Genomic DNA, 13,783 nt, shown 5'->3' with positions numbered 1-13,783 from the left:
AACCTGGCATCTTTACAAAACTATCAAGAAGTCTGTAGTAATCCAGCTACAGAAATGGTCTATCAAGATAGCTTTTCAAGGTTGACTGTGAAAAATGTTCATTTTCAAGTAACCACCATAAAGCAGATCACATCTCTGGGAGCAGACTTTTGGAAGGGACGTTCCCCATCCTTCCTTCTCTTATGATAGATCAAACCATAATATTCTGCAGTTGTGGCCAGCCTGGAGCACATTTTTCCAAGAATATTCTGTAGTGTAAAAAGGACCAGCTATCAAAATAAAGGTGAAAATTCTTTTCTACCTCAGATTGATTTATCTTGATTATATCTGTTGTTATTTCCATTACTTCTAAAACATGGATAAGTTATATTAGTATTAGACAACTGGCAAAGGATTAATGGCAAAGAATCACTTTCATATATCCAATATAATAACAACCCAGTTATGGAAAATTAAATCTAACTGTAGAAACAATATCAGGAATATAAAATAAGCCTCAATGTGCATAATCTGGCCCACATACACCATCATCTACTCAGAAATTCAGTCTCTCTATAAATTTTTATTTGGTACAAAATAATAAAAATTTAATTAATGAATATGACTTTTAAGTATCATCTGAGGTACTCCTCATGCATATAATTCTATATACTTGTATATATGTCACCTAGACAGGAATTTAACATTCATGTAGAAATCAAATTTCCACAACTTAAACTAGATGAAACGGGTCATTCCCTCGTGTATTGTGTGGTATGAATTTTACCACAGTGCTAAATCCTTCCACCTAAAACCGAGTCATGTGCAATTATTTATTATTTGATATTACGATGAGTGTTAAGTGTAGAATACACTTTGAATTATTACATTAATTCACAGAAATAAAACAATAATGATAAATTATTTCTTTAAATTCTAATGTTTCTCAATTTTACAATTCATGAAATATATCATTAAAATTAATTTCACTTTCTTCTTTTCTATAGCTGCTAAAATTAAAATTTTATATTAAACATTCAATTCTAAGAAATCAAAAATAAATGACATTATAATAATGATATATTATTTAACTGTGATTTGAATTATAGTGCTAACAAATTGTGATGTACACAACATTTAATAGAATTATGGGTAATATTTTTTAAACTTACCAGCTTGTTATTTGTTACCTAATTGTGTCATTTGTTATTCTTGGTCCAAGTCATCTATTCAACTTGCTTAGTTTTCTATTTTTATCTCTATTGGTTTACTGATTGTGCATTTTGTTTCCCCATTTTAATGACTGACATAAGGCTGAAAATCTATGTGCTAGTTTATTACTTCCTATGTAAAAGTAAAATTTCTGGTCTCCACAGCTGTTTTACTGCACTATACTACAATATTTTGCCCCTCTGCTATCTCCTGCATTGCTGCTCTCATAGATTTTATTTTCTATTTAAATTCTATTGTTAAGGAAAAGTACAGAGGGGTTATACTTACACAAGTAAGGTAAGGAATTCATTTCTTTTCTAACTTGTTACCCCTTCTCCAGTTTTTCCCTCTTCTCTCCCAATGCCCCCCCCCAAGATTATTTCCAACATATTGTCTTGTGAGTATCACAGTTGCATAGGTTACTCCTTTGTCCTTTGTCTCACCATTTTGTTTTTTCTCCTTCCATTTCCAAGTTCAGATCAACATATTTACAATACCCGGGCATCAGATTAAAATACAGTGTCTTCAGGCGATAAACTATAGGTGTGGAAAACAAAAAAGTATAAAAACAAATCACGTAGTATATTAAGAACAACAAAAAGTTAAATCAACAAGTGTTGATTTAACTTTAAATCACCTTATAGAGTCATATGTACATAGCTATTGAGCTATTCCGCTCAACTATTAATATTATCCTTGATGTACACAATAATGTTCCCCTATTACCCAATAATCCCACTTCTGGGCATTTACCCTAGTGACCACAAACAAGGCCACACTAAAGCTACCAGCCCAATTATGTTTTATCACAGTAGTATTTACCCTACTTAAGATATGGAATCAACCCAGATGCCTCTCAGTAAATGAATGGATCAAGAAAGTGAAACACACACACACACACAACAGAGAGATATACGTACATGCAATACTATGTTTTCATCAGAAAGAAAGGTATCATCTCATTTTTAAGGAAATGGAAGATCTTAAAAGACTTCACATAGTACTCCCCTTGGAAAAAATCATATTAATGAAGTAAACTGGACAAAGAAACATAGGTCCCATGGTTTCCTTTATTTGCAATAATTAGTTTACACCAAGGATAATATCATGTATTTTAATTTGACATTTTGTTCTATATTGAGCATGCAACATTATTGTTATAGTGTTTGTTATTATTTCTTTAAACAAGCAGGTATATTTAAAGAATTATGTTCATCTTATCCATTACTGAAGGAAGCACAACAAAAAGAGCAACCCATACTCAGAAGAACAACTCCTACTTACATAGCTTCATTATAGTTTTTTTTTGTGAAAATACTGTACAGAGGGGTTACAATTACATGGACAAGATAATGAGTACATTTCTTATCAAGCATTGTAGCCTCCTCCTTTGTTTCTCCTTCCAATCCCTTCTGACCCTCCCCCCATCCAAACCTCCCCCTTTTCCCCCCACCAAAATTGTAAAGTTCGTTTTCGAGATAACGACTTGTACATTTCATTGTTGCAATGGGTCCACCTGTTTCCCTATTTAAACGTTTGTTTTTCCCCTTCCCCTCCACAAATTATACAGACATCAAATACAGTGAAAGCAGGGGTTATACTGTGGGGGAGGGACATACAAAGCAACAAATAAATAGTCTTATAAATGTGTTAGAAACAATCGCATGAAAGAAAAAAAATTGAATACATGTCTTAGGGTCCATTTCTCTAACATCACCTTACCTGACCTTTCCTGCTTGACTCAGACATATACTAGATATTGCAAATAAGGGAAACCATGTAAGGCCAGTGTTGTCCCCTGTATCCTCATGATTGTACATTACAACTCTATACCGGTTCATCTTGTATATCTACTATCTTCTACATTGTGACCTAAATGCCCCAGCAATTCCACCTTGCTTTACTTTTTAAAAATTTCTCTCTTAATGTTTGATGTTGGTGTGTGTGTGTGTGTGTGTGTGTGTGTGTGTGTGTGTGTGTGTTTGTGTGTGTTCTGTGTGTGTGTGTGTGTGTGTTTACAAAGATCAGAAGACAATATTTTTCTTCATTTAGAATACATCTTTCAGGTCATTGTAAGTTGTGGTTAATGGGAGAAGTCTCTTGATATTCTAAGGATGAAACAGAAAAAGATATTTTTGCATGGCTTTATTAGTCTGTAGTTGAACACTGAAATTCGATTTATATCTTGGCTGTTGTTGTGAATGATGAGTACAATGAACTGCAGATATATTTGAGTTACTCATAGAGAAATAATCACATGATTGGTGGGGCAGATGATATTTCAACATTGGAGTTCTTTAGAAAGCTGCATATTACTTTCTACAAGGAGAATACTAACCTGCATTTTGTTGAAATGTGTAGAAAATTTCCTTTTCTCCACACTCTCAGCATTATTACCTTTATTAAAAGGTTAAAAATGGCAGGTTTTTATTATCTTCAGTACTCCAGACTGGCCTTAGACTTAAATCCAACCTCCTATATGCTTGAAATTAAAAGCCTTTACCACCACACCGGATTCCTTTGATTTTTTTGATAAAAGTTACAATAATTATGGAGTAGTATCATAGTAAGTTTGAATTACATTTCTCTAATGACTTCTGCTCAAAAAGAATTAAACCAGCATAGAAGTGGTATTAAGAAACTTTGTAAACCCACTGGAATTTTTCAGGGTTTAAGGAGAGCATGTCTATTCAGAACTTTTGTCCACTTTTAATCAAGTTTCTTTTTAATCTCATCTTTAATCTTTCTATACAAAATCAATAATTAATTCAAGGTATTATAAAGGAACAATATTAAGCAACTCCTAACATTTTCCATTTTAAATAACATGATATTGCTTAATCATTTTCTGTTTATGCTTGAGACTATATAACTCACTTTAGTCAGACCTTTTACAAGGTTGTGTGCATTTTATTTATTTCACATTGATTGTTCTTTCCAAAGACTGCGTGTCTAATTTCCTTGTTTTCTTTCAGTCTCAAGTAGTTCAGATTTCAAATGAAGAATAAATGTACAGAAGCAAACAAAAAATAATATAGTTCCCCTCATCTGATGATGTCTTTACAAGAATGAGGAAAGAGTTCATCCAAGGACCTATGATAGGACATCAAAAAGAGAATCCATTCTCGTAGGTCTTTCTTAACTTTGGAATGTAACTTAAATGATGTAAAACACAATATAATGCTCAGATACTTTTATGTTTTATCAGTTTTGCACATTTTCATATGGATTTCACCTCAGTCTACAACATTCCTTCATTATTTTGTCCTGATATTTTTACACTATCAAGACATAAGATAACAAGTTTGATTTACAGCATGAGAAATAATCCACCTGGCTTCCTTGGAAGAAGAGCTTGGTCAATAGATAACATTACTTCTGTTTGCTCACTATATGCAATGATTTCTGTAATACTTTTCGCATTCTTTTTAGTATTTTAAAAAAACTGCTGACTAAACTCAAAACTCATTCATGGAAGTTTATGTTAAGTATTTCACAAGTTTTATTTTCCTTAATTCTTAAGATAACATTTTCTATAATGCTAATGTTATTGCCATTTTAGTGTTGGGAAAAATTGTAATTAAAGTCAATAAGTGCATGGTCCAAGCACACACTGTGAGGAAGGAAATGAGTCAAAGTTTCCAAAAGTCTTTCAGCAATACACAAAAGGTAGGTAAAATCTTTCCATTCTCTTACACTCTCTATTCAAGGTTCATATTGTCCAAGAAATAATACCATAACAATTATTGGCCATGGTGATTATTTTCTGTTACCTTTTGTCTTCAACACAGACTGTGTTGGTGATATTGGGTTATCATGCACAGAGCTGAGCTTATAAGAGAGACAAATATATTCTGTCCCATTTTTCCAGGTTCCATTTTAAAAAGTACTAAATTTTAAATATCATCACTTACTTTCTTAAGAATCTAAAAAACAAAAACAAATCACAAATAATCACTCCAAAGTGCTTTATAAGTAGGAGATGATAAAACAAGCCCCCGTGAAGTAAACTTTCTTCCACTTTTAAAATTATTCTGAAAGCCTTGTGCTGGTTGGTCACACCTGTAATCCTAACTACTTGGCATATTTACTCAGGAGCCAGAGATACGTGGATAACAGTGGAAGCCAATCAGGACAAAATAAATTCATGAGATAATTTTTCAAAAATTTTAATGTTAGCAAAGGGCCAGGAATGGAGATGTAGCTCATATAGTAGCTCACCAATCTAGAGAGCAGGCCTAGCAAGACTTTGACGCCCTTTTTTCAAACTGTGAGCATACCAACATACATGCAAGTGCATGAGAACACGTGCTCGTGCACACACACATATTCATTCAAAGTACCTTCATATCAGTGTTTCGCATTAATTTCTTTGTTAACCATATTATATGAGTAAAATAAAGGAAATAAACTCTTTCATCTCAGCACATTTTCATATGTTTTTTTATTTTAAAAATACTGTACAGAGAGGTCACATTTACATGAGCAAGTAATGAGTACATTTCCTAACAAGCATTGTTACCTCCTCCTTTATTTTCCCTCTACAGTCCTTTCCCTCCCACCTCTACAAGTACACGCCCCTCCCCACTTCCCCTGCCTAAATTGTAAAGTTCAGTTTTCAACATAGTGTCTTGTGCATCTCATTGTTACAATGGGTCAACCTGAATCCCTATTTCAGCATTTTGCTTTTTTCCTTCCCCTCCCCCAACTTACAGGAGCGTATATACAAGAGGTGGGCACACCAAATTCAAATACAGTGAAAACAGGGGTTATAGCATGGGGGAGGAACATATAAAGAAACAAAAAAAATCAAATAGCCTGTTATAAGTACGTTAGAACAATAGCAAGAAAGAAAAAAATAACAGTTGTGTTCCTATTTGGGGGTTCATTTCCCTTAACAACATCTTATCTGGTCATATGTGCATAGATTTTGACCTTTTCTGCTTATCCCAGTTATATTAGTTATTAAAAATTAGGGAAACCCTGTGACCTATGTTTCTTTGGACTTGGCTTACATCACTTAATAATTTTTTTCCAAGTCTTTCCATTTTCTAACAAATTGGGTCATGCCATACTTTCTCATGGAGGCATAGAATTTCATTGGTATAAATAGCACATGTTCTTGATCTATTTATCTGATGAAGGGCATTGGGGTTGGTCCTATATCTTAGCTATCTTAAACAATGCTGCAATAAATATAATTGTGATGGCAGTTTTAGTACCGTCTTGTTTGTGATCTTTTGGGTAAATGCTCAAAAGTGGGATTGCTGTGTCATAGGGGAGTTCTATGTGAAGTCTTTTGAGGAACCTCCATACTACTTTCCAAAGTGGTTGAACAAGTTGACACTCCCACCAAGAGTGCAGTACAGTTAACTTGTGGCCACATCCCCTCCAGCATCTGTTGTTGTGAAAGTAGGTAATGGTACAGGAATTTGCCTGCAATCCTTGCACAGGGGTCATTCAAATCTTCTCTGTATAGTTCCAATGTTAGAGTAAGTGATGCTGAATGGAACATAGAACATGTTTTATATATAAAATGTAATTGAATTTCTTAAACTAGACAATTCAACAAAAAGTAAGTTTAAAAGAATTTTCATGAAATTTTAGAACCATGTACTTCTTAAATAAGCACACATTTAAGACTAAAATCAAGATTGACATGTCAAAAACAAAATAATTCCAGATATTTGTTGTTCAAGAGATGTGTAGGAGGAGGAATTAAATTATTCTATACAAGGCACCTGTCATAATGAACACTGCAGCAAGTGTTAAGTTTTGTTAAAAGTTTTAATGGTTTAAATATATTTAATTTTGGGAATTTGCTTATATATGCTAAAACAAGGACTGTTTGGCAGGTAATAAAACTTTTCGATAAAATATTTAAGATTTATGGTAACAGAACAGACATATGCTACTATGAATGTATATTTAAGAGTTTATAGGAACATTACTAATCAGAAGTTGCCAAGTCTTTATGTAAAGGAGCAGAATAAAGAGTTAAGACTTTGTTAATTACACAGTTTCTGTTAAAACTATAGGGCTTCCTTATTTTATTTTATGTTTTTTTAATTTTTTTGGGTCCGGTCATGGGGCCTGAACTATGGGCCTGGGCGCTCTCCCTCAGCTCTTCAGCTCAAGGCTAGCATTCTACAACTTGAGCCACAGCGCCACTTCCGGCTTTTTTCTTTTTGCTTATGTGGTGCTGAGGAATTGAACCCAGGGCCTCAAGCATGCAAGGCAAGCTCTCTACCACTGAGCTACCTTCCCAGCCCCTGGCTTCCTTATTTTATATGTTAGCGAGGAACAAATGATGATATAAGACATATACAAATGATTAGATGAGCCATAAATAGTAATCTTAGTGGGTAACTTTAAAGATTACTCATAACCTAAAAACCTCTTGTTGAATATCATAACCTTAGCCCATTTTAAATGTACAGGGATATGAGAAAATAGTAAAATCTAATAGGTAATACCCTTCAAATACTGAAAACACTGATAAGTATTTTAGTTTTTATTTTAATCATTAATATTTTTATTGGTTTTCCTTATTTGTAGCATTGTTTTCCTTGTAATATAATACAACTTTTTGAAAGTTGTTATTAGGAGGTACATTGAGAAGGTTACTGGGATGGCCGAACCATTTTTTATAGGGCATGTGAATTTACAAAGAGGAAAATTAAGAACAAAATATTTATTTTAAAAAAATGATTAAGTAGAGTCTGAATCAGGAGTGTTGATAAATATACACACCTAAAACCTTAGCCCTAGGCTGAAGCAGTGGTATTACAGAGTTGAAGCCACAAAAGTGAGAGACTGTGTTTTGTTTTGTTTTATATTTTGATTTTTCTGGTCATGGGGCTTGAACTCTGGGTCCTAGGTGCTCTCCCTCAGCTCCAAGCTAGCGCTAACACTTGAGCCACAGCACACTTCCATCTTTTTCGGCTTATATCATGCTGAGGAATCAAACCCAGTGCATGCAAGGCAGGCACTCTACCACTGAGCCACCTTCCCAACACCTGAGAGACTGTGTTTTAAAAAATCATCTAATCAATAATTGCTTTCTTCTTTGGGATATATAATGAAATATATTAATATCTTTTTATGTCTTTGTGAATTGTCATACTACTAACTTCATCCACTTTATCCTTTTCAAAGTGATGAAATATTTCTGAGAATTTGATTCTGTGAAGATTGTTTTTGCATTTATAATTTCTCCTGAATCATTTTTATTTTTATCAAAATAACTTTATATTTCATGTTAATGGGTTAACATACATCAAATACCTCCAAATGTACATGTAAAGTCTAAAGATAGCAGTATGAATATTCTCATACAGCTCTTGTTTATCTGTTATGCACTTTCAGTATTGTGATATTTCTCTTTCTCTTTCACTCTCTCATTTCCTCTCTTTATCTTTCATGCTCCATGTCTGGTACTTAGAATTTCTGCTGGTCTACTATTATCCTTCAGAATCCACTGGTGTTGTGGAAAAATGATAGCGACCATCAGTTACCCTTGCATTCTTTAAGAGTTATAATAGTGACGTGATGTTATTCTTTCCTATTCTAAATGGCAAAACAACAGATCTAGGAATTCCTTTTCATTTTTACTACTATTACAAATTTTATCTCATAAGAATCATTGAGACATTAGGATACTTTTAACCTCTGACCTAAAAGTTCTCTTTCTTTTACAAACCAATTTTTCTTCTATTATCAGTGAATACATATAATGAAAACAATGCTAACCTATGCAAAGTAGACCGAAGGTATTCAGGGATGAAAAACAAGGTTAATGGGGGAAGTGAGTACAAAAGATGTCTATCATACAACAAATACCCTCAGAGCAGTTTATCATGTACACATTGTGAGAGTGGCAATATGCTGGGAACTATAGATTGAATCGCTGAACAACTGATATATATATATATATATATATATATATGCACATATATTTATATATGTATATTTATTTGTATATGAATATATGTATGTATATGCCCGTCTATATGTAGACATGCATGTTACTATACACAAAAATACACACATACCTATACACATGTATACATGCACACATAGAGAAGGACACATAGCTACAGACAACACAAGTTTCACTAGTTGTTGAATATGCCTTAGACAGAATGCTTGGAACCAAATATCTTTTAAAACCAAATATCTCTTAAAATGGTTTTGACAGATTCGATTTGCAAAATGCAGTACAAGTGATAGCAAGTCACTCAGAAATCTCAGTAAGAAAACCTCATATGGCATCTCTCTGCTCCCCAGGGAATGTTGTTCTTGTAGACACGCTCAATAAACAAAGTAGCAAGAAAATACCCCGGTACAGAATAAAGTTATAAGGCTTTAAATGACATTCTTCCTTGAGCTCTTTTCCAACAGCCAGAATCAATTCCTAAGCAGAAGTGTGAGTTCTGAAAAGATGGGAGCTCAGCTCAACATTTCACCAACCCATTTGAAAAGTCTTATGTGAGGAATACTTACTGAGGTCTTGCTGATTTCCTAGCTAAGAAAATAAGAAAAAAAGAAAGTATTTTAATGCATTAAAATTTGAGAATAATTTGTAACCTGTCAATAAATGTGTAGAACACAATTATAACAAAATGAAAAAAAGTGATGTGAATATTATTTATGTGCTCTTGGACTTGGCGAGTGATTTTAGGTGTATCTATACAAGTAGAATCAGCATAAATCAAGCCAGCAATTCTTCATTTAAGATACAAGGAATGGATACAGGATGACCCATTGTAACAATGAGATGTACAAGACACTCTATCAGATGCGGGGGTGTGTGTAGAGAAGGGTTGGGGGGGGTGGAAGGAAGGGACGGTATGGGAAAAAACAAGGAGAGGATAAAAATGCTCAGTAAGAAATGTACTCATTACCTTATTTATGTAACTGTAAACCCTGTGCACAGGACATTTACAATAAAAATATGTATTAGAAAGATACAAGGACAATTTCTGTACATATAGGAAGTTGTATTTGTCACACAATATCAGTAAGGTATTGGTTTTAGGACCACAGGCATATTAAAATTTTTCATGCTCAAATTCTGTACATGAACACAGTATATTATTTACATTTGAATCTGCCCTCAACCTAGTGCAGTGTAATTGCTATGAAAATTTTTACTACATTCTATGTTTGTAATGAAAAATAAAATCATATCCATTCATACAATTTTTTCAGATAATATTTTATTGTGAAAATATAGTAAACAGTGGGCCCAATTACATGTGCAAGGAAATGAGTATATTTCTCATCAAGCTTTTTTGCCTCCTCCTTTGTTTCCCCTTCCCATCCCTTCCCGTCCCCCCACTCCCCCTCCCTTTAATCCCCCTCCTAGCCAAAGTTGTAAAGTTCGTTTTTCGACATAAATCTTGTACATCTCATTGCTGCAATGGGTCCTCATTTGATTTTCCCTTCCCCTTCACAAATTATACCAACATAAAATACAGTGAAAGCAGGGGTTATACCTTGTGGAAGGGACATACAAAGCAAGAAAGAAATCATCTTATAAATTTGTTAGAAACAATCATAAGAAAGAAAAACATTTGAATCCTTACTTTCGGGTACATTTCGCCAAACATCAACTTATCTGAACGTTTCCGCTTGTCTCAGACATATACTAGGGATTGCAAGTAAGGGAAACCAAGGGAACTATGTTTCTTTGGGCTCGGATTACTTCACCTAATATACTTTTTCCAATTCTTTCTGTTTCCTAACAAATGTGGCAATGTCATTATTTCTAATGGAAGCATAGAATTCCATTGGGTATATAGACCACATTTTCTTGATCCATTCATCTACTGAGGGGCCTCTTGTTTGATTCAATATCTTAGCTATGGTAAATAATGCTGCAATAAACATAGTTATGATGGTAGCTTTAGTATGGTTTTGTTTGTGATCTCTTGGGTAAATGCTCAAAAGTCTGATGGCTAGGTCATTGGAGAGCTCTATGTAAAGTCTTTGAGAAACCTCCATACTAATTTCCAAAGTGGCTGAACAAGTTTACACTCCCACCAACAATGCAGTAAGGTTCCCTTCTGTCCTCATCCCTTCCAGCATCTGTTGTTATTAGAGATCTTGATTATAGCCATTGTATCTGGGGTGAGGAGGTATCACGATGTGGTTTTGATTTGCATTTCTTTTCTGGGTAAGGATGTTGAGCGTTTCTTCATGTGTTTACTGGCCATCCTTCTTTCCTATTCATAAAAGATTCCCTTTAAGTTTTTAGTCCATTGATTTATGGGGAAGTTGTTTCTTTGAGGATTTGTTGTTGGGGTATTTAATATTTTTGAGATCCAGGTATACTTTAGATATGAGGCCCTTGTTCTTTGTATGGCTAGTGAAGATCTCCCAATCCCTAGACCTTCTACTGATCGTGCTAGCTATGTGTTTGACATGCAGAAGTTATGCAATTTAATGCAATCCCATTGGTCCATCCTTTTTTTTTTTCTCTTTCTGGGTCTCTTTAAAGAAAATATTGGTCTGTGCAAAGGAGACCTAGGGTTCTCTTACTCCATCCTTTAAAGTTTTCAGAGTGTCTGCTTTGACTCTGAGGTATTTGGTCAATTTGGAGATGATTCTGGTGTAGGGTGATATATAAGGATATAGATTTTGTTTTCTAAAAGTAATTTACCAATTTTGCAAGCACCATTTACTAAAGAGGCTGTCTTTCTTCCATTATACTTTTTGGCTTCTTCATTGAAGATTACAGTGTTCTAGGTCTGTGGATTCATTGCTGGGTTTTCAATTCTATTCCATTGGTCCTGAGGTCTGTTCTTGTGCCCGTAACAAGCTGTTTTGAATATTATAGCTTTGTAGTAGAGTTTAAAAGTTGGTATTGATATTCTTCCAGCACTATTCTTTCTGTTAAGGATTGCTTTTGCTATTTGGGTCTTTTAATTGTTCCGTATGAATTTTGCATTGCGTCTTCTATTTCCTTGAAGCATCTGGTAGGAATATCGATAGGTATTGCATTGAATTAGTAGATAGCCTTGGGAAGTATTGCCATTTTCACGATGTTTATCCTTCCAATCCAGGAACATGGGAGATTTTTCCACTATCGAATTTATGTTTTGATTTCCTTTTTCAAGTTTATAAAGTTTCATCACAGAGATCCTTAGCTTCTTTGGTTAAGTTACTTCCTAGGTATTTTATTGTTGTGGAGCTATTACAAATGGAGTTGCTTTCCTGATTTCAGCCACACTTTTCTCATTGTTGGAATAGAGAAAAGCCACTGATTTTTTCAGGGTAAATTTTATACCATGTTACATTGCCAAAGTTTAGAATCAGCTTGAAATACTTGGGTGTGGAGACTGTGGTATTCATTAAACACAAGCTAATGTCATCTGCAAAGAGGAAGAGTTTTATTTCATCTTTCCCTATTTGGATCATTTTTATATTTGCCTCTTTTCTTGTTTCTGTAGCTAGTCATTCTAATACTAAATTGAAGAGAAGTGGAGAGAGTGGACATCCTTGTCTTGTTCCTGAGTTAAGAGGAAATGGCTTTAGTTTTTCACCATTAAATTTTATGCTGGCTGTAGGTTTTTGTCATATACAGCCTTTATTGCATTGAGGAATGTTCCCTGGAATCCTAATTTTTCCAGAACCCTCATCACAAAGGGTTATTGAACCTTGTCAAATGCTTTTTCTGCAACTATTGAGATAACCATGTGGTTCTTATCCTTGCTGTTTGTGATGTGATGAATTATACCAGATTATTTGGTTATATTGAACCAACTTTGCATCCCTGAAATGAATCCTGTTTGATCCTGGTGTATGATTTTTAGGATGAATTGTTCAAGTCAATTGGCCAAAATTTTGCTGAGAAGTTTTGCATCAATACTCATCAAAGAAAGAGAACAAAGAAATGGGTCTATAGTTCTCTGGCTTTGATAAGTACCTGCCTGGTTTGGGGATGAGGGTTATGATGGCTTCATAGAATGAGTTCGGTAATGAACTTTTTCCTTCAATTTCATTGAAGAGTTGAAGGAGTATTGGTGTGAACTCTGACATGAAGGCCTTGTAGAATTCCGCTGTAAATCCATCTTGTCCTGAGTTTTTCTGAGATGGGAGGTCTCTTATTACTGTGTGTATTTCAATGCTTGATATGGGCCTGTTAAGCTGGTTTAACTCATCTTGGTTTACTTTCAGCATTACAATATTTGCTAGGAAAACGTCCATTTCTGCCAGGTTCTCTAACTTACTAGTATAAAGGTTTGATAAATATTCCGTTATAATGTTCTGAAGCTTGGTTGTTTCTGTGGTGATGTTTCCATTCTCATCTCTGAGTTTATTTATTTGAGTGTATTCTCTTCTTTTTCTCATAAGATTTGCTAAGGGTCTGTCAAATTTGTTAATATTTCAAAGTAACAATTCTTTATTTTTTTGATTTTTTATGTTTTCATATTTGGATTCTAAATTGTTTAATTCTGATGTAATTTTAATGATTTCTTTCCGTCTACTGTATTGGAGTTTATCTTGCTCCCCTTTTTCAAGGTGGTTTAAATGTTGTTGGTTTCAGATCTCTCCAATTTGTTGATGTAGGAACTCAGAGCTATAA

At 34.1% G+C, this 13,783-nt stretch overlaps 1 non-coding gene across 1 annotated transcript; it reads right to left on the bottom strand.

Moving 5' to 3' along the window:
* Positions 1–6,599: 6,599 nt before the first annotated feature.
* LOC138811427 (U6 spliceosomal RNA) lies at positions 6,600–6,706 on the bottom strand. Its single transcript, XR_011367385.1, has one exon. It is a non-coding gene; the product is annotated as a U6 spliceosomal RNA (small nuclear RNA).
* Positions 6,707–13,783: the final 7,077 nt, after the last annotated feature.

Source organism: Dipodomys merriami, unplaced genomic scaffold (assembly GCF_024711535.1).
Source record: "Dipodomys merriami isolate MVZ:Mamm:240054 unplaced genomic scaffold, mDipMer1.0.p SCAF_526, whole genome shotgun sequence".
Lineage (NCBI taxonomy): Eukaryota > Metazoa > Chordata > Mammalia > Rodentia > Heteromyidae > Dipodomys > Dipodomys merriami.
This window is presented reverse-complemented; position numbering and strand designations above follow the sequence as displayed.